This window comes from Oncorhynchus nerka, linkage group LG26 (genome assembly GCF_034236695.1).
Source record: "Oncorhynchus nerka isolate Pitt River linkage group LG26, Oner_Uvic_2.0, whole genome shotgun sequence".
Taxonomy (NCBI): domain Eukaryota; kingdom Metazoa; phylum Chordata; class Actinopteri; order Salmoniformes; family Salmonidae; genus Oncorhynchus; species Oncorhynchus nerka.
This window is the reverse complement of record NC_088421.1, coordinates 50,968,566-50,991,770: the sequence shown is the minus strand read 5'-3', so window position 1 is coordinate 50,991,770 and position 23,205 is coordinate 50,968,566. Positions and strand designations below refer to the sequence as shown.

Here is a 23,205-nt window from a genome sequence, read left to right as displayed (position 1 = left end):
CAAGATGATAAACAGAGTCCATCTAAAACAGTATAAAACAAGATGATAAACAGAGGATCCATCTAAAACAGTATAAAACAAGATGATAAACAGAGGATCCATCTAAAACAGTATAAAACAAGATGATAAACAGAGGATCCATCTAAAACAGTATAAAACAAGATGATAAACAGAGGATCCATCTAAAACAGTATAAAACAAGATGATAAACAGAGGATCCATCTAAAACAGTATAAAAACAAGTGTGTATGTTCTGTGTTACTTGTCAACTCATAACGTCACACTATAACTGTCCAGTGTGTCTTGTGGAAAGACTGCATGTTGTTTTGTGGATTGTGTCTTCATCAACATTTGCAGAATATTCTGTAATATTTTCACCTCTGTGGTTGTGTCCACTTGGTGCTGGAATGATGTGTCTGTTGTCCAGTGTTCCATTTCTATCAGTGATGTGTCCTCATTTGAAGGTCAAGGTCCTGTGTCAAGGTCCTCACTATTATAGGAAGTGTGTGTGTGTGTCCAGTGTGTGTTTGTGTGTCTGTGTGTTTGTGTGTCCAGTCTGTGTGTGTGTCAGTGTGTGTGTGTGTGTGTGTCTAGTGTGTGTCCAGTGTGTGTGTGTCCAGTGTGTGTGTGTGTGTGTGTGTGTGTTTGTATCACTGTTACCATGGCAATGTATTTACAGGTTTTATTTAACAGGGACATTGAGTCGCCATCATCCCAAACCCCAAACCCTGGATAGAGGGGCTCAGTGAATGTGGAGGTGAATGTGATCAGGTGGGTCAGTGTGTCAGAGGAGGCTCTATAGAAGGACAGAGTGCCGGCTGGCCAGTCCAGATACACTCCTACTCTGTGGGAGCTGGAGGAGGGGATGTCTATGGTAGTGGGATTATTATTGTGAGGCAGAGTAACGGTTGTCATAGCATCAGACTCAGGACTTGTCATTCCAACCAAGACCACAATCATTAACCCCTCCTCTCCTGCTGATTCCTTTATATGTCACTCCTATACAGCCCTTCTCCCACTCCACTCTACCTCCCAGTAACAGCGCCCAGTCAGACCCTCTCTACACAGCACCTGTCACAGTCCTCAAATCTCTCTGGGTCATCAGGATATGGCTGCTCCTCTGTCCTCCATGTCACCTTTCTGTTCTCCTCAGACAGAGAGAGGAGTCTGTTTACTGTGTTTAGGTCCAGTGTGAGATCACAGACATCTGATGGATGAAACCAGACACAATATTAGAAATCATCATCATTCACATTAGAATGTTAACTCACTTTTCACTAATTCATTTAATGTAGATGTTTCTAGGTATCAAAAGGAGAAGTTAAGGTAACCTGAGAATTGTTGAATGATCATATGTTATACTGTATGGTAATATAAAACACACTTATTCCCATTAATTACACACACACACATTTCCAATGTAACATGAACACGCACACACACACACACACACACACACACACACACACACAGTCAAATAAACTCTTTGTAAACTTTGGTGTCCCTGATTTCTGCTTCTGTAGAACTACAGCTGATATTTAATATGACCAAGTCAGTAATGATGGAGGTCTTTGACTTTGACTTAACTTGATTTAAGACTTATTCTTAGTCATATTCTTCACAGCAGTCAACACTCACATTTTCTAAGTCCAGGTTTCATTCTGTTCTCTCCACCATGTTCCACACTGTAGCGGTAAGCAGAAGAACAGACAGTCATTGAGGGATACACCTGAACATATACACACCCACACACTGGACACACACACACACTGGACACACACACATGCACACTGGACACACACACAGGGTCAATCATTGGTAAGAATGTCCTGTGAGTATGTGTGTGTTCATTGTGTGTGTGTCTAGTTTGTGTTTCCTTTGTGTGTGAGTCCAGTGTGTCAGTATCTAACACACACAGGAGACACACACACACTGGCCACACACACACACACACACACTGGAGACACGCAAACATATAACATCACACAGTCAGCATATAACTTTGTCCAAGTGGTGGTCAGAATGTTTGTCTTAACTAGCCTGATAAGTCAAACATGTCTGATATGAACATTGACATAAACCCTCTACATACTTGAGTTTCTCCAGTCTGCAGTGTGGATCCTCCAGTCCAGCAGAGAGCAGTCTGACTCCTGAGTCTCCTGGGTGATTGTAGCTCAGATCCAGCTCTCTCAGGTGTGAGGGGTTTGACCTCAGAACTGAGACCAGAGAAACACAGCCTTCCTCTGTGACTAGACAGCCTGACAGCCTGCAAAGAGTCAAATCATATTAAAATCACACTGCTATTCTTTGGTGGTGAAAATAGTGGCAGTATATTTTTTCAACATATTCAGATATATCAGTGTCCTGAAACCTTTCATATCTATTCATAAAATAGTGTATCATCATAAAAAATAACAAATGATCAAAGTATTGCCTGCAGATAGACAGATGCATATTACAAATATTATAGTAGACTGACCAGACCAGTTTAAAAAGCAGTATCAGTCAGAAGACAGACAGTGAGGAATCAGATTTAGCAAAGCACCACATTTAAAACTGTAAGCTTCACTGTCCAAACACATATGGTGTGGACTATGTGTGTCTGGTAAACACATGTGGATCTGGTGAACAGTTATCACTTGTTGACCAACTACAGGAATACTGACCTCAGAGTCTCCAGTTTACAGTGGGGATTCCCCAGTCCAGCAGAGAGCAGCTTCACTCCTGAATCCTTCAGGTCATTGTTACTCAGATCCAGCTCTCTCAGGTGTGAGGGGTTTGACTCAGAGCTGAGACCAGAGAAGCACAGCCTTCCTCTGTGACTCCACAGCCTGACAGCCTGACAAAGAGATCATCATGACTTCACAAACACACTGTTAATTTAACACCAGTAGTGTAGAAGGACAATGGCAGATGCATTTGGTTTATTCTCTCAAACAACATATAGATTCATCTTCCGTCTCCTAGAATTGTATGGTCATATTGTTATACTAATGTGAAAATCAATGCATTTATTCAATACGTAATATTTTATAATGAATATTTCTTCCTGATGATTAGTTCTTATATGTCATTTTATTTACTCACAGAGCAGCTCTGGAGGCTTTGACCACTGGCAGCAGCCTCAGAAGACCTTCCTCTGATCTGGAGTATTTCTTCAGGTCAAACACATCCAGCTCCTTTTCTGAAGTCAGCAACACAAAGACCAGAGCTGACCACTGTGCAGGTGACAGTTTGGGTTTGAGAGACTTCCTGATCTCAGGTAGCTTTGGATCTCCTCCACTAGAGAATGGTCATTCAGTTCATTCAGACAGTGGAACAGATTGATGCTCCTCTCTGGAGAGGGATTCTCCCCGATCTTCTCCTTGATGTACTTGACTGTTTCTTCATGGCTCTGTGAGCTGCTTCTTGTCTTTGTCAGTAGACCTCGTAAGTGCTTCTGATTGGACTCCAGTGAGAGGCCCAGAAGGAAGCGGAGGAAAAGGTCCAGGTTTCCTGTCTCACTTTGTAAGGCTTTATCCACAGCACTCTTGTAGACAGTAAATTTAGTAACTTTAGGCTTTCCCCACAGAAAGTTTCCTGACGTTTGATTGAGTTTTGGCCATTAGATTCTCATTGTTGTTGATGAATGAGAGGAACACATATACAGCAGCCAGAAACTCCTGAATGCTCAGATGAACAAAGCAGTACACCTTGTCCTGGTACAGCCCACATTCCTCTTTAAAGAGCTGTGTGCACAATCCTGAGTACACTGAGGCTTCATTAACATCAATGCCAGCTTCTTTCAGGTCTTTTTCATAGAAAATCAGATTGCCCTTCACAAGCTGTTGAAAAGCCAGTTTTCCCAGTGACAGAATGCTCTCTTTATTCCAGTGTGGACCTGTCTCTTCTTTCCCAAAATACTTTTCATTCTTCTGTTTGGTATGAAACACCACAAGGTGTGTGTACATCTCAGTCAGAGTCTTGGGCATCTCTTCTCTCTTATGTTTCAGCATGTGTTCAAGGACTGTTGCAGAAATCCAACAGAAGACTGGAATGTGGCACATGATGTGGAGGCTCCTTGATGTCTTTATGTGTGAGATGATTCTGCTGGCCAGGTCCTCATCACTGAATCTCTTCCTGAAGTACTCCTCCTTCTGTGGGTCATTGAACCCTCGTACCTCTGTCACCTGGTCAACACACCCTGAAGGGATCTTATTGGCTGCTGCAGGTCGGGTAGTTATCCAGAGGAGAGCAGAGGGAAGCAGATTTCCCTGATGAGATTTGTCAGCAGAACATCCACTGAGGTTGACTCTGTGACGTCCCAACAGATCTTGTTCTTCTGGAAGTCTAGGGGCAGTCGGCACTCATCCAGACCATCAAAGATGAACAGAACTTTGTACTTGTCGTAGTTGGAGATTCTTGATTGTTTGGTTTCCATTGAGAAGTGATTAAGAAGTTCAATTAAAGTGTGTTTGTCCTCTTTCATCAAATTCAGCTCCCGAAAAGGGAATGAAAATACAAATTGGACATCCTGATTTGCTTTTCCTTCAGCCCAGTCCAGAATGAACTTCTGCACAGAGACTGTTTTTCCAATGCCAGCGACTCCCTTTGTCAGCACAGTTCTGATAAGTTTGTCTTGTCCAGTTAAGGGTTTGAAGATGTCATTACATTTGATTGCAGTCTCTGGTCTTGCTTGTTTCCTGGTTGTGGTCTCAATCTGTCTCAGCTCATGTTCATTATTGACCTCTCCTGTTCCACCCTCTGTGATGTAGAGCTCTGTGTAGATCTTATTGAGAAGTGTTGGGTTTCCTTGTTTAGCGATCCCCTCAAATACACATTGAAACTTCTTCTTTAGATTAGATTTGAGTTCACGTTGGCAAATCACAGCAAGCTCATCTGAATCTAGAAATAACACAGAGGATTTTAATATAACGTCTGTTTTAATAACTATCAATGTTTTCATAATCCATTCCAGACTGGTGTTATTATTATTGTTATTATTATATTATTATCGGTATTATTGATGGTATTATTAATATCAGTCTCTCTCCTCTCTCTTTCTCTCTCCTCTCTAAATTAATCACCACAACACATCACTGCTGCTACTAATGAGGTCACTAGGTGTTGTGTTAAGGCTGCTACAATATCATTGAGTTACACAGCTACTTTAGCTGTACTTTAGCTACAGCTTTTAAATGTTATAAAACATCATTCAACATGAGGCAGACAGATCTTACATTTCTCCAGTGTGTCAGCAAGCTCCTTCTGGTTCATTTTCCTCAGGATGTGCAGTGTGATCTTCAGAGCCCCCTCTCTGGCACTGCTCTCTTGCTTCTCATCTTCAGGGTCCACCACTTCCTTATCCTGCTTCTGACTCTCAAAGCCTTCTGGGAGTTCTGGACTAAGATTCCTCTTGAACAGCTTCAGCTCGTTCTTCACAAATGTCATCATTTTCTTTTCAAGCAACTGAAATAAATAAAGTAAATAAGTTAAGCAAGAGACTAAATGCTTCTCATTAACACATTAATGAATGATTGACAGATCAACTTTACTTGAGGTAAACAAGAAACAAATGTACATAACAGGACCACATACACTGAATATGGAGGCCAGGTCTGTTTGATGACTCTGGGAAGACTGACCACTGAGAATCTCTGACTCTGATCTCTCCTGTTGGTTTCTGTGGACAAAACATGAGATTACATCTCCTCATCCAGGGAGTACACACACACACACACACACACACACACACACACACACACACACACACACAGAGGGAGGGAATGTTGTGTTTGTTTAATATTTTTTTAGGACTATGCAAATGGACAAAAGGATTAGCCTATGGATTATGAAAACAACAACAATAAATGGGAAAATGGGAGGAGAAATGACTAGAGACAGTGTTGTTTAACTCACTGACCAGGACCCATGAGTTCTTCTTACCTTTGTTCAGTAGAAAAGTCTCCCTCTCCAAAGTATATAAGAGCATCCATAGACCGGTCACTCTTCATGGACACACAGCTGGGAACAGGGGAGGCTGGTCTCTCCTGCTTGATTGGTCTTCAACACAACAGAGACAAACATTACATCTCTCATCTCCTCTGAGCTCAGATATGGAAACTTGAGAAGAGTTTTATACCAAAACGCTATATATCACTTTACAGAAATGTTTGCAAATTAGCTTTGGTATATCATACACTACAGTTGATGTGCAATGAGAAAGTCATTCTGCTTTGAAAGATGATAAACTTGTAACGTCACTTTTGAGCAAATGTCCTTTGAATATTTTGGTACAGAGCTCTTCTTTGTCTACAGGGCTTTGCTTTGGCAGATAATGTTCATTAAAAAATATATATATTTATATACACACAGTGGGGCAAAAATGAGTCAGCCACCAATTGTGCAAGTTCTCCCACTTAAAAAGATGAGAGAGGCCTGTAATTTTCCTCATAGGTCCATATGCCATACACTGCATCAAATTGGTCTGCATGGCTGTCGTCCCAGAAGGAAGCCTTACAAACACCTGAGACCTTGTAACACTAACGAGTCACATGACAGCGTGAGGGAAATGGCTAATTGGGCCCAAATTGGACATTTTCACTTAGACATTTTGTTGCCAGGGACATGAATAGCTGTGTGTTGAGTTATTTTCAGGGGACACAACTGTTATACAAGCTGTACACTCACTACTTTATATTGTAGCAAAGTGTCATTTCTTCAGTGTTGTCACATGAAAAGATACACTCAAATATTTACAAAAGTGTGAGGGGTGTACTCACTTTTTTGATATACTGTATATATAATATACATAATATATAATTAATTATCTAAATGTATGGTGTTTTTAGTTGATGTCATTTGAATTGTCTGTTTTTAAGCTATAATGGTTATTTTTATTTTATTTTTATTTTTTGTAAGTGGTAAAATGAACTAGAACATTTTGTATTTTGCAATTCTGAGTAATTACTACTTTAGTAAATAATTACACATTATTCGGTACTACTGCAGATGCGACATAATTCCAATAGATGGCAGATTAAGAACACAAATGACATTTCAGAAGATTAGTTTAGTTCTCCCTGGATACACCACCACTCCCCTCACAGGAAAACTCCTGTGTGCTTCTTTCTGTCCCTTTCCACACTGCTAACACAAGAGGAAGGACTGAAAAAGCATTTAACAGATTACTGTGAAGTAATATAATGATGATTCATGTTTATTATTACCTGGTTTTATGCTCATGTTTTGAAATGATACTTCATTAATATAACAATTATCAATAAACCTGAAAAGGAATTTAGTCACCTCTGGTCTAGAAAATATATTTTCCAGGTACATTCACTGTCAAATTTATCAACCAGCATCGAGCCACTCTGCCTTCTCTCGCTAATAGTCAACTCAGCCCCGCTAAAAAGCTTGTGTCGTTACTCTGCCTTCTCCGGGGGCATGTTGAGGTAAACTAACCGGGAGGGTTGAATTATGTAATTTATTGGAGGGCTGGAAGACGCACTTTGTCTTTTCTATTCGAGGTTGTTTACATGTTGAGATATTAATATTATGTTTTATAATGTATTATACTAAGGTTGAGGGACTTGATTATTATGGGATTCAATTTATAATCACTATTTTTTTGCTCTCCCAAATCAACACAGCCCTAATATGAGATATACAGCTAACTAAAGTAATGAGAGACCATTTTTAGAGACTGGAAGACGCACTCCGAGGTTGTTTATTCACAATATCAGATATTAAGATGATTTTTATAATGAATGTATACTGAGGTTGAGGTTCTGACTAGTGATTATTTACCCGGGGTTCAATACCTGCTATAATCACTATTTTTTTGCTCTCCCAAATCAACACAGCCCTAATATGAGATATATAGCTAACTAAAGTAATGACCATTTCTAATGAGAGACCATTTTAGAAAATTATGGCAATCATATAGTCTGTAGTTGTATGCTATTTTATGTCCATCATATTGCTGCTTGTAGCCTATAACTGATGCTTCATGGTCCATCATATTGCTACTTGTAGCCTATAACTGATGCTTCATGGTCGGCAGTGTAGCCTAGTGGTTAGAGCGTTGGACTAGTCACCGCAAGGTTGCAAGTTCAAACACCGGAGCTGACAAGGTACAAATCTGTCGTTCTGCCCCTGAACAGGCAGTTAACCCACTGTTCCTAGGCCGTCATTGAAAATAAGAATTTGTTCTTAACTGACTTGCCTAGTTAATTAAAAAAATAACCACCCTACACGAAACATCCCTTATTTTCAGTGTTTCTACAATTCCCCCAGAGGAAACTGTATGGTGGAAAAACGATTGGATTTTGACAGCAATGCAAAAAGCAAGACAGATAAATTCAAAATGAGAGGAAGGACTAGAGGCTACAAGGACAAAACTCAAAACTCTTGATGCTGCAATGATGAAAATATCTCAAAAACCAAGAGAGGAATTACTTTAAAACAACAACCGTCTTTTACACCAAGTTTACCAAGTACTGGGAGAAAATGTAAGCAATCCTGAAAAAGCACTGGCATATTCTACAATCAGAAAACACATCACACACCTCTTCAAGTAACCCCCACTGGTGGTCTATAAGTGTGGCGTTGAGCATGTTGCTCTACCAAGGAGAGGAGAAACATGGAGATCCTCCTTCTACAGAGGAGGTAACATGGAGATCCTCCTTCTACAGAGGAGAGGAGGTAACATGGAGATCCTCCTACTACAGAGGAGGTAACATGGAGATCCTCCTTCTACAGAGGAGGGGAGGTAACATGGAGATCCTCCTTACAGAGGAGGTAACATGGAGATCCTCCTTCTACAGAGGAGAGGAGGTAACATGGAGATCCTCCTTCTACAGAGGAGAGGAGGTAACATGGAGATCCTCCTTCTACAGAGGAGAGGGTAACATGGAGATCCTCCTTCTACAGAGGAGGTAACATGGAGATCCTCCTTCTACAGAGGAGGTAGGAGATCCTCCTTCTACAGAGGAGAGAGGTAACATGGAGATCCTCCTTCTACAGAGGAGAGGAGGTAACATGGAGATCCTCCTACTACAGAGGAGAGGAGGTAACATGGAGATCCTCCTTCTACAGAGGAGAGGAGGTAACATGGAGATCCTCCTTCTACAGAGGAGGTAACATGGAGATCCTCCTTCTACAGAGGAGAGAGGTAACATGGAGATCCTCCTTCTACAGAGGAGAGGAGGTAACATGGAGATCCTCCTTCTACAGAGGAGAGGAGGTAACATGGAGATCCTCCTAGAGGAGAGGAGGTAACATGGAGATCCTACTACTACAGAGGAGGTAACAAACAAAGGGAGGCTTTGCTGGATATCCTAAAAACACTGACCCCTAGTGGTGTGAATATTGACTTTGATCTCAGGCCCTGATGAACAATTCTCTGTTTAAATTGATATCTTCTTTCGACAGCTGACCAGATCAGCATCCAATATGTTCCTCCTGGTGATGATGCTTATTATGCATTAAGAACCAAAAGATTACATGGAACAAAACATGAACTGAAATAGGGAACAATTAAATAGGTGAAATTGAACTCAACAATAATGTATGTTGATGCTAATGTCATGTACAATAATGTATGTTGATGCTAATATGATGATGTACAATAATGTATGTTGATGCTAATATGATGTACAATAATGTATGTTGATGCTAATATGATGTACAATAATGTATGTTGATGCTAATATGATGCACAATAATGTATGTTGATGCTAATATGATGTACAATAATGTATGTTGATGCTAATATGATGTACAATATATTCTAATATATTCAATATGTTATAAACTATCGTTTTTTAAAACAGTTTCACTAATTAATTCTAATTAACTTAATAATTATGACTTAATGACATTATGACACACCCCTCTCTGTTTGTCATTGGTTTAGTAATTATGATGCTGAAACACAATTATATATGGAGTTTATATATATGGAGTTTATATATGGAGTTTATATATGGAGTTTATATATGGAGTTTATACATGGAGTTTATACAGTATATGGAGTTTATATATGGAGTTTGCTATATATGGAGTAATTATATGGAGTTTATATATGGAGTTTATATATGGAGTTTAATATGGAGTTTATACAATATGGAGTTTATACATGACATATATGGAGTTAATATATGGAGTTTATATATGGAGTTTATATATGGAGTTTATATATGGAGTTTATATATGGAGTTTATATATGGAGTTTATACATGGAGTTTATACAGTATATGGAGTTTATACATGGAGTTTATATATGAGTTAATATATGGAGTTTATATATGGAGTTTATATATGGAGTTTATATGGAGTTTATATATGGAGTTTATATATTTATATATGGAGTTTATATATGGAGTTTATACATGGAGTTTATACAGTATATGGAGTTTATATATGGAGTTTATATATGGAGTTTATATATGGAGTTTATATATATGGAGTTTATATATGGAGTTTATATATGGAGTTTATATATTAATATATGGAGTTTATATATGGAGTTTATATGGAGTTTATATATGGAGTTTATATATGGAGTTTATATATGGAGTTTATACAGTATATGGAGTTTATATATGGAGTTTATATATGGAGTTTATATATGGAGTTTATATATGGAGTTTATATATGGAGTTTATATATATGGAGTTTATATATGGTTTAGTTTATATATGGAGTTTATATATGGAGTTTATATATGGAGTTTATACAGTATATGGAGTTTATATATGGAGTTTATATATGGAGTTTATATATGGAGTTTATATATGGAGTTTATATATGGAGTTTATATATGGAGTTTATATATGGAGTTTATATATGGAGTTAATATATGGAGTTTATATATATGGAGTTTATATATGGAGTTTATACAGTATATGGAGTTTATATATGGAGTTTATACAGTATATGGAGTTTATATATGGAGTTTATATATGGAGTTTATATATGGAGTTTATATATGGAGTTTATATATGGAGTTTATATATGGAGTTTATATATGGAGTTTATATATGGAGTTTATATGGAGTTTATATATGTTTATATATGGAGTTTATATATGGAGTTTATATATGGAGTTTATATATGGAGTTTATATATATGGAGTTTATATATGGAGTTTATATATGGAGTTTATATATGGAGTTTATACAGTATATGGAGTTTATATATGAGTTTATTATATGAGTTTATATATGTTTATATAGTATATGGAGTTTATATGGAGTTTATACAGTATATGGAGTTTATATATGGAGTTTATATATGGAGTTTATATATGGAGTTTATATATGGAGTTTATATATGTTTATACAGTATATGGAGTTTATATATGGAGTTTATATATGGAGTTTATATATGGAGTTTATATATGGAGTTTATATATATTTATATATGGAGTTTATATATATGGAGTTTATATATGGAGTTTATATATATGGAGTTAATATATGGAGTTTATATATGGAGTTTATATATGGAGTTTATATATGGAGTTTATATATGGAGTTTATATATGGAGTTTATATATGGAGTTTATACAGTATATGGAGTTTATATATGGAGTTTATACAGTATATGGAGTGCGACTCAATTTATTATTTATATCTTATAGTTTATTAGCCGTTAGCTAGAACCTCCACATAAAAAAATATCTGGGTGTGCTCCAGCTCATGTTTTCTATTGGAAAAACTATTGGAACCATTTCCCTGTTTGACCGCTAGGTGTTATGGGTATCATGACACCTCCACTGTGGGGCTCTATAAAACTATTGGAACCATTTCCCTGTTTGACCGCTAGGTGTTATGGGTATTATAACACCTCCACTGTGGGGCTCTATAAAACTATTGGAACCATTTTCCTATTTGACCGCTAGGTGTTATGGGTATTATGACACCTCCACTGTGGGGCTCTATAAAACTATTGGAACCATTTCCCTGTTTGACCGCTAGGTGTTATGGGTATCATGACACCTCCACTGTGGGGCTCTATAAAACTATTGGAACCATTTCCCTATTTGACCGCTAGGTGTTATGGGTATCATGACACCTCCACTGTGGGGCTCTACAAAACTATTGGAACCATTTCCCTATTTGACCGCTAGGTGTTATGGGTATCATGACACCTCCACTGTGGGGCTCTATAAAACTTTTGGAACCATTTCCCTATTTGACCGCTAGGTGTTATGGGTATCATGACACCTCCACTGTGGGGCTCTACAAAACTATTGGAACCATTTCCCTATTTGACCGCTAGGTGTTATGGGTATTATAACACCTCCACTGTGGGGCTCTACAAAACTATTGGAACCATTTCCCTATTTGACCGCTAGGTGTTATGGGTATCATGACACCTCCACTGTGGGCTCTACAAAACTATTGGAACCATTTCCCTATTTGACCGCTAGGTGTTATGGGTATTATAACACCTCCACTGTGGGGCTCTATAAAACTATTGGAACCATTTCCCTGTTTGACCGCTAGGTGTTATGGGTATTATGACACCTCCACTGTGGGGCTTTATGGTGCAAATTAAAATGGGAGAATCTAGAGAATAATATTAGTTTAATCTTGCTGTGATGTTCTCAGTAAAATGTCTAAACAGTAATATTTTACCCATCAGCCTTAATTTCTGATGAAACAGGGCTCCGGGCAGCCGAGAAATGGAGGAAAACTGGCCTCCCTGCGGACCTGGCATCCTTTCACTCCCTCCTCTCTACATTTTCCTCTTCTGTCTCTGCTGCTAAAGCCACTTTCTACCACTCTAAATTCCAAGCATCTGCCTCTAACCCTAGGAAGCTCTTTGCCACCTTCTCCTCCCTCCTGAATCCTCCCCCCCCCCCCCTCCTCCTCTCTTCAGATGACTTCGTCAACCATTTTGAAATGAAGGTCGATGACATCCGATCCTCGTTTGCCAAGTCAAACGACACCGCTGGTTCTGCTCACACTGCCCTACCCTGTGCTCTGACCTCTTTCTCCCCTCTCTCTCCAGATGAAATCTCGCGTCTTGTGACGGCCGGCCGCCCAACAACCTGCCCGCTTGACCCTATCCCCTCCTCTCTCCTCCAGACCATTTCCGGAGACCTTCTCCCTTACCTCACCTCGCTCATCAACTCATCCCTGACCGCTGGCTACGTCCCTTCCGTCTTCAAGAGAGCGAGAGTTGCACCCCTTCTGAAAAAACCTACACTCGATCCCTCCGATGTCAACAACTACAGACCAGTATCCCTTCTTTCTTTTCTCTCCAAAACTCTTGAACGTGCCGTCCTTGGCCAGCTCTCCAGCTATCTCTCTCAGAATGACCTCCTTGATCCAAATCAGTCAGGTTTCAAGACTAGTCATTCAACTGAGACTGCTCTTCTCTGTATCACGGAGGCGCTCCGCACTGCTAAAGCTAACTCTCTCTCCTCTGCTCTCATCCTTCTAGACCTATCGGCTGCCTTCGATACTGTGAACCATCAGATCCTCCTCTCCACCCTCTCCGAGTTGGGCATCTCCGGCGCGGCCCACGCTTGGATTGCGTCCTACCTGACAGGTCGCTCCTACCAGGTGGCGTGGCGAGAATCTGTCTCCTCACCACGTGCTCTCACCACTGGTGTCCCCCAGGGCTCTGTTCTAGGCCCTCTCCTATTCTCGCTATACACCAAGTCACTTGGCTCTGTCATAACCTCACATGGTCTCTCCTATCATTGCTATGCAGACGACACACAATTAATCTTCTCCTTTCCCCCTTCTGACGACCAGGTGGTGAATCGCATCTCTGCATGTCTGGCAGACATATCAGTGTGGATGACGGATCACCACCTCAAGCTGAACCTCGGCAAGACGGAGCTGCTCTTCCTCCCGGGGAAGGACTGCCCGTTCCATGATCTCGCCATCACGGTTGACAACTCCATTGTGTCCTCCTCCCAGAGCGCTAAGAACCTTGGCGTGATCCTGGACAACACCCTGTCGTTCTCAACTAACATCAAGGTTCCTGTAGGTTCATGCTCTACAACATCCGCAGAGTACGACCCTGCCTCACACAGGAAGCGGCACAGGTCCTATTCCAGGCACTTGTCATCTCCCGTCTGGACTACTGCAACTCGCTGTTGGCTGGGCTCCCTGCCTGTGCCATTAAACCCCTACAACTCATCCAGAACGCCGCAGCCCGTCTGGTGTTCAACCTTCCCAAGTTCTCTCACGTCACCCCGCTCCTCCGCTCTCTCCACTGGCTTCCAGTTGAAGCTCGCATCCGCTACAAGACCATGGTGCTTGCCTACGGAGCTGTGAGGGGAACGGCACCTCAGTACCTCCAGGCTCTGATCAGGCCCTACACCCAAACAAGGGCACTGCGTTCATCCACCTCTGGCCTGCTCGCCTCCCTACCACTGAGGAAGTACAGTTCCCGCTCAGCCCAGTCAAAACTGTTCGCTGCTCTGGCCCCCCAATGGTGGAACAAACTCCCTCACGACGCCAGGACAGCGGAGTCACCACCTTCCGGAGACACCTGAAACCCCACCTCTTTAAGGAATACCTAGGATAGGATAAAGTAATCCTTCTCACCCCCCCTCACCCCCCCCTTAAAAGATTTAGATGCACTATTGTAAAGTGGCTGTTCCACTGGATGTCATAAGGTGAATGCACCAATTTGTAAGTCGCTCTGGATAAGAGCGTCTGCTAAATGACTTAAATGTAAATGTAAAATGAAAAAACACAACTGTGAAAAGATGGTGGACATTGTGTTTTGGATATAAACAATTCATAAAATCTTTAACAAATGGTCCTCTCACCTCTTAGATTTGGTGCCATGTTCCCCAGAGACATTCCTTTTAGAGGCAGGGCCTCCTTTCTCTCTCTCCCCAGAGACATTCCTTTTAGAGGCAGGGCCCCCCTCCTCTCTCTCCCCAGAGACATTCCTTTTAGAGGCAGGGCCCCCCTCCTCTTTCTCTCCAGAGAGACTCATTTTAGAGCACTGATCCCTAAACAGAGATCCAGCATGTTGGTTGTGGTTAACACAGTGACAATTAATTATTGAAGGTCAATTGTTCTATTTGATGCATTATCTCTTAGAAATAAAACATTTACTAACAGACACATCCAAACAGTCAGGTGATATAATTAATAGATAACTAATACAAATAATACCAATATAAACATAGTAATATTATTAATAATAATAATGTCTCACTTTCTCTTATAATAATTTCTCTCATTCTAGTGTGTTCAACAGGTATGATATTATGATGCTGTTACTGAATTCAGTTCATAATATTAATGTTAAGAAAAGTCTGTTCAGTGGTTTCATACCAAATTACACAGGAAGCAGGAGCTCATTGGAATTTAGAAAACAACAAATGTTCTGATATTCTGAAAGATGATTTAGAACTATGATACTAAATAACCACAATATACGAATCGTATCATATGTTATATGAACAACATGTTATTGAATGTGACTTGACTACACCCAGTTAGCTATATGAACAACATGTTATTGAATGTGACTTGACTACACCCAGTTAGCTATATGAACAACATGTTATTGAATGTGACTTGACTACACCCAGTTAGCTATATGAACAACATGTTATTGAATGTGACTTGACTACACCCAGTTAGCTATATGAACAACATGTTATTGAATTGACTTGAATGAACAACAAATGTTATATGAATGTGACTTGACTACCCAGTTAGCTATATGAACAACATGTTATTGAATGTGACTTGACTACACCCAGTTAGCTATATGAATGTGACTTGACTACACCCAGTTAGCTATATGAACAACATGTTATATGAGCTATATGACAACATGTTATTGAATGTGACTTGACTACACCCAGTTAGCTATATGAACAACATGTTATTGAATGTGACTTGACTACACCCAGTTAGCTATATGAACAACATGTTATTGAATGTGACTTGCCTACACCCAGTTAGCTATATGAACAACATGTTATTGAATGTGACTTGCCTACACCCAGTTAGCTATATGAACAACATGTTATTGAATGTGACTTGCCTACACCCAGTTAGCTATATGAACAACATGTTATTGAATGTGACTTGACTACACCCAGTTAGCTATATGAACAACATGTTATTGAATGTGACTTGACTACACCCAGTTAGCTATATGAACAACATGTTATTGAATGTGACTTGACTAGACCCAGTTAGCTATATGAACAACATGTTATTGAATGTGACTTGACTACACCCAGTTAGCTATATGAACAACATGTTATTGAATGTGACTTGACTACACCCAGTTAGCTATATGAACAACATGTTATTGAATGTGACTTGACTACACCCAGTTAGCTATATGAACAACATGTTATTGAATGTGACTTGACTACACCCAGTTAGCTATATGAACAATGTGTTATTGAATGTGACTTGACTACACCCAGTTAGCTATATGAACAACATGTTATTGAATGTGACTTGACTACACCCAGTTAGCTATATGAACAACATGTTATTGAATGTGACTTGACTACACCCAGTTAGCTATATGAACAACATGTTATTGAATGTGACTTGACTACACCCAGTTAGCTATATGAACAACATGTTATTGAATGTGACTTGACTAAACCCAGTTAGCGCCATTTTGTATGATTGAAATGTCACGTAGCTGTCCCAGGTGAAATGGACTGTTAGATCTGAGTGTTTTACTGTCATTCACTATACTAAAATAACACCAGACATTGAATTTCTCTACACACTTTACAATAATCCCTGGGAAGATTCTTACCTTGTAGCCTGAATTCACAAGCAGAACATGTCAAGTCATTGAGATATTTTCCGTTGTGCTGAGAGAGAACCTTCCTGATGACAAGTGTCTCTGTATCTATGTTCTAGGTTCAGTTGATCTTTGGATGTAATAATATCTGGTCAAAGTCTAGTGACACAACACCATAGTATATCATAAACATAACAGCAGTTGGCCAGTAAAGGCCATGAAATACCATAAAACAGGGTTCGTCAACTAGGTTTGGCTTCGGGACAATTGTTTTCTGAGTTAAAGTCGGTGGGTCAGAACATAATGAACATATAATATTAGCACAATGAATCAAATCAAATCAAATTGATTTATATAGCCCTTCGTACATCAGCTGATATCTCAAAGTGCTGTACAGAAACCCAGCCTAAAACCCCAAACAGCAAGCAATGCAGGTGTAGAAGCACGGTGGCTAGGAAAAACTCCCTAGAAAGGCCAAAACCTAGGAAGAAACCTAGAGAGGAACCAGGCTATGTGGGGTGGCCAGTCCTCTTCTGGCTGTGCCGGGTGGAGATTATAACAGAACATGGCCAAGATGTTCAAATGTTCATACATGACCAGTATGGTCGAATAATAATAAGGCAGAACAGTTGAAACTGGAGCAGCAGCACAGTCAGGTGGACTGGGGACAGCAAGGAGTCATCATGTCAGGTAGTCCTGGGGCACGGTCCTAGGGCTCAGGTCCTCCGAGAGAGAGAAAGAAAGAGAGAATTAGAGAGAGCATATGTGGGGTGGCCAGTCCTCTTCTGGCTGTGCCGGGTGGAGATTATAACAGAACATGGCCAAGATGTTCAAATGTTCATAAATGACCAGCATGGTCGAATAATAGTAAGGCAGAACAGTTGAAACTGGAGCAGCAGCATGGCCAGGTGGACTGGGGACAGCAAGGAGTCATCATGTCATCATGTCATCATGTCAATGAAGAGGTCTACACTACAAATGAACATAATTAACATATAATATTAGCACAATGAAGAGGTCTACACTACAAATGGAACATAATTAACATATAATATTAGCACAGTGAAGAGGTCTACACTACAAATGAACATAATTAACATATAATATTAGCACAATGAATAGGTCTACACTACAAATGAACATAATTATCATATAATATTAGCACAATGAAGAGGTCTACACTACAAATGGAACAACATTGATTAGTACATAATACATTCAGTGACAATATTTTTTTCCAGATCTGATTAAGTTCATAAAATCAGCAAAATCTCTACTAAATTATAAATCTTTGTTTATTTCTCTGTGTGTTGATTGGTGGGGAAAAACAGCTCTAGTCCACACTACTTTTTTAGCAACGTTCGTTAGCTTGATAGTGTTCGGTGGAACAGCACAGGGGAAACCCAGTGTACTGGTGGAGGGGCACAGGGGAATCCAGTGTACTGGTGGAGCAGCACAGAGGAACCCAGTGTACTGGTGGAGGGGCACAGGGAATCCAGTGTACTGGTGGAGGGGCACAGGGAATCCAGTGTACTGGTGGAGCAGCACAGGGGAACCCAGTGTACTGGGGGAGGGGCACAGGGGAACCCAGTGTACTGGGGAGCAGCACAGGGAACCCAGTGTACTGGTGGAGGGGCACAGGGAACCCAGTGTACTGGTGGAGGGGCACAGGGGAACCCAGTGTACTGGTGGAGGGGCACAGGGGAACCCAGTGTACTGGTGGAGGGGCACAGGGGAACCCAGTGTACTGGTGGAGGGGCACAGGGGAACCCAGTGTACTGGTGGAGGGGCACAGGGGAACCCAGTGTACTGGTGGAGCAGCACAGAGGAACCCAGTGTACTGGTGGAGGGGCACAGGGAACCCAGTGTACTGGTGGAGGGGCACAGGGGAACCCAGTGTACTGGTGGAGCAGCACAGAGGAACCCAGTGTACTGGTGGAGGGGCACAGGGGAACCCAGTGTACTGGTGGAGGGGCACAGGGGAACCCAGTGTACTGGTGGAGGGGCACAGGGGAACCCAGTGTACTGGTGGAGCAGCACAGAGGAACCCAGTGTACTGGTGGAGGGGCACAGGGGAATCCAGTGTACTGGTGGAGGGGCACAGGGGAATCCAGTGTACTGGTGGAGGGGCACAGGGGAATCCAGTGTACTGGTGGAGGGGCACATGGGAATCCAGTGTACTGGTGGAGGGGCACAGGGGAACCCAGTGTACTGGTGGAGCAGCACAGGGGAACCCAGTGTACTGGTGGAGGGGCACAGGGGAACCCAGTGTACTGGTGGAGGGGCACAGGGAACCCAGTGTACTGGTGGAGGGGCACAGGGGAACCCAGTGTACTGGTGGAGCAGGTCAGGTGAACCCAGTGTACTGGTGGAGGGGCACAGGGGAACCCAGTGTACTGGTGGAGCAGCACAGGGGAACCCAGTGTACTGGTGGAGCAGCACAGGGGAACCCAGTGTACTGGTGGAGGGGCACAGGGGAACCCAGTGTACTGGTGGAGGGGCACAGGGGAACCCAGTGTACTGGTGGAGGGGCACAGGGGAACCCAGTGTACTGGTGGAGCAGGTCAGGTGAACCCAGTGTACTGGTGGAGGGGCACAGGGGAACCCAGTGTACTGGTGGAGCAGCACAGGGGAACCCAGTGTACTGGGGGAGCAGCACAGGGGAACCCAGTGTACTGGGGGAGCAGCACAGGGGAACCCAGGGTACTGGTGGAGCAGCACAGGGGAACCCAGTGTACTGGGGGAGCAGCACAGGGGAACCCAGTGTACTGGTGGAGCAGCACAGGGGAAGAGACAGAGATATGCATTCATCTAACCATCTATCTCCAAATAGACAGAGAGATATGCATTCATCTAACCATCTATCTCCTAACAGACAGAGAGATATGCATTCATCTAACCATATATCTCCTAACAGACAGAGAGATATGCATTCATCTAACCATCTTTCTCTAATGCCAAGCCAGTGTCTTGTTTGCAATGAAAATGTCACTGTTTGCAAAGAATTCAATCTCAGTCGGCATTATGAATCTTAAGCATGGTACTTTCAAAGTGGACTTCCCTCCCCAGACAGAGGCTCGACGCAGAAAAATGTAAGCATTAACTACAAGCTACAAACACGGCAGTAGAATCCTCCTTCATGGCCTGACCCAACAACAACAGGTCACAAGTGCTTCCTTAAAGCATCTGGGTTCTAACCAAACACAACATGCCCTTCACAGACGCAGAGCTATTTAAAAAGCACATGGTGACAGTTTGGGAGGAATTGGCTACAGACAAGTCTATGGCATCATATTGTCTGTCAAACAGGTGCCCCTGTCTGCGTCAACAGCCGGACGCTGTGTCCGTGGTGATGAATGATGTGCATAGGATTGTTCTGGAGGAGCTCAGTCAGGCTGAGCATTTCCCCTGTCTATTGATGAGAGAACTATTGTTTCCCTGGCTATTGATGAGAGAACTGTTGTTCTCCTGGCTATTGATGAGAGAACTGTTGTTCATTTGGCTATTGATGAGAGAACTGTTGTTCCCCTGGCTATTGGTGAGAAAACTGTTGTTTCCTGGCTATTGATCAGAGAACTGTTGTTTCCCTGGCTATTGATGAGAGAACAGTTGTTCTCCTGGCTATTGATGAGAGAACTGTTGTTCCCTGGCTATTGATGAGAAAACTGTTGTTCCCCTGGCTATTGATGAGAACTGTTGTTTCCCTGGCTATTGATGAGAGAACAGTTGTTCTCCTAGCTATTGATAAGAGAACTGTTGTTCTCCTGGCTATTGATGAGAGAACTGTTGTTTCCCTGGCTATTGATGAGATAACTGTTGTTTCCCTGGCTATTGATGAGAGAACTGTTGTTCCCCTGGCTATTGATGAGAGAACTGTTGTTCCCCTGGCTATTGATGAGAGAACTGTTGTTTCCCTGGCTATTGATGAGAGAACTGTTGTTTCCCTGGCTATTGATGAGAGAACTGTTGTTTCCCTGGCTATTGATGAGAGAACTGTTGTTTCCCTGGCTATTGATGAGAGAACTGTTGTTCCCCTGGCTATTGATTAGAGAACTGTTGTTCCCCTGGCTATCGATGAGAGAACTGTTGTTTCCCTGGCTACTGATGAGAGAACGGTTGTTCTCCTGGCTATTGATGAGAGAACTGTTGTTCATTTGGCTATTGATGAGAGAACTGTTGTTCATTTGGCTATTGATGAGAGAACTGTTGTTCCCCTGGCTATTGATGAGAGAACTGTTGTTCCCCTGGCTATTGATGAGAGAACTGTTGTTTCCCTGGCTATTGATGAGAGAACTGTTGTTCCCCTGGCTATTGATGAGAGAACTGTTGTTCCCCTGGCTATTGATGAGAGAACTGTTGTTCTCCTGGCTACTGATGAGAGAACTGTTGTTTCCCTGGCTATTGATGAGAGAACTGTTGTTTCCATGGCTATTGATCAGAGAACTGTTGTTTCCCTGGCTATTGATGAGAGAACTGTTGTTTCCCTCGCTATTGATGAGAGAACTGTTGTTTCCCTGGCTATTGATCAGAGAACTGTTGTTCTCCTGGCTACTGATGAGAGAACTGTTGTTTCCCTGGCTATTGATGAGAGAACTGTTGTTCTCCTGGCTATTGATCAGAGAACTGTTGTTTCCCTGTCTATTGATGAGAGAACTGTTGTTTCCCTGTCTATTGATGAGAGAACTGTTGTTTCCCTGGCTATTGATGAGATAACTGTTGTTCTCCTGGCTATTGATGAGAGAACTGTTGTTCCCCTGGCTATTGATGAGAGAACTGTTGTTTCCCTGGCTATTGATGAGAGAACTGTTGTTTCCCTGGCTATTGATGAGAGAACTGTTGTTCCCTGGCTATTGATGAGAGAACTGTTGTTTCCCTGGCTATTGATGAGAGAACTGTTGTTTCCCTGGCTATTGATGAGAGAGCTGTTGTTTCCCTGGCTATTGATGAGAGAACTGTTGTTTCCCTGGCTACTGATGAGAGAACTGTTGTTTCCCTGGCTACTGATGAGAGAACTGTTGTTTCCCTGGCTATTGATGAGAGAACTGTTGTTTCCCTGGCTATTGATGAGAGAACTGTTGTTCCCCTGGCTGTTGATGAGAGAACTGTTGTTTCCCTCGCTATTGATGAGAGAACTGTTGTTTCCCTGGCTATTGATGAGAGAACTGTTGTTCTCCTGGCTATTGATGAGAGAACTGTTGTTCATTTGGCTATTGATGAGAGAACTGTTGTTCCCCTGGCTACTGATGAGAGAACTGTTGTTTCCCTGGCTATTGATGAGAGAACTGTTGTTTCCCTGGCTATTGATGAGAGAACTGTTGTTCCCTGGCTGTTGTTTCTGGCTATTGATGAGAGAACTGTTGTTTCCTCTGGCTATTGATGAGAGAACTGTTGTTTCCTGGCTATTGATGAGAGAACTGTTGTTCTGTTGTTTTGTTTAACCCTGGCTATTGATGAGAGAACTGTTGTTTCCCTGGCTATGATGAGAGAACTGTTGTTCTCCTGGCTATTGATGAGAGAACTGTTGTTTCCCTGGCTGTTCATTTGGCTATTGATGAGAGAACTGTTGTTCCCCTGGCTATTGATGAGAGAACTGTTGTTCCCTGTCTGTCTATTGATGAGAGAACTGTTGTTTGTTCCCCTGGCTATTGATGAGAGAACTGTTGTTCCCTGGCTGGCTATTGATGAGAACTGTTGTTTCCCTATTGATGAGATAACTGTTGATTGAGAGAAATGTTGTTCTCCTGGCTATTGATGAGAGAACTGTTGTTTCCCTCGCTATTGATGAGAGAACTGTTGTTTCCCTGGCTATTGATCATATAACTGTTGTTCTCCTGGCTACTGATGAGAGAACTGTTGTTTCCCTGGCTATTGATCAGAGAACTGTTGTTCTCCTGGCTACTGATGAGAGAACTGTTGTTTCCCTGGCTATTGATCATAGAACTGTTGTTCTCCTGGCTATTGATCAGAGAACTGTTGTTTCCCTGGCTATTGATGAGAGAACTGTTGTTTCCCTGGCTATTGATGAGAGAACTGTTGTTTCCCTGGCTATTGATGAGATAACTGTTGTTCTCCTGGCTATTGATGAGATAACTGTTGTTCCCCTGGCTATTGATGAGAGAACTGTTGTTTCCCTGGCTACTGATGAGAGAACTGTTGTTTCCCTGGCTATTGATGAGAGAACTGTTGTTCCCCTGGCTATTGATGAGAGAACTGTTGTTCCCCTGGCTATTGATGAGAGAACTGTTGTTTCCCTGGCTATTGATGAGAGAGCTGTTGTTTCCCTGGCTATTGATGAGAGAACTGTTGTTTCCCTGGCTACTGATGAGAGAACTGTTGTTTCCCTGGCTACTGATGAGAGAACTGTTGTTTCCCTGGCTATTGATGAGAGAACTGTTGTTTCCCTGGCTATTGATGAGAGAACTGTTGTTCCCCTGGCTGTTGATGAGAGAACTG

General features: G+C 41.7%; 1 pseudogene; it reads right to left on the bottom strand.

The window, feature by feature from the left end:
* Positions 1-1,471: 1,471 nt before the first annotated feature.
* Positions 1,472-17,900, bottom strand: LOC135564806 (NLR family CARD domain-containing protein 3-like; annotated as a pseudogene).
* Positions 17,901-23,205: the final 5,305 nt, after the last annotated feature.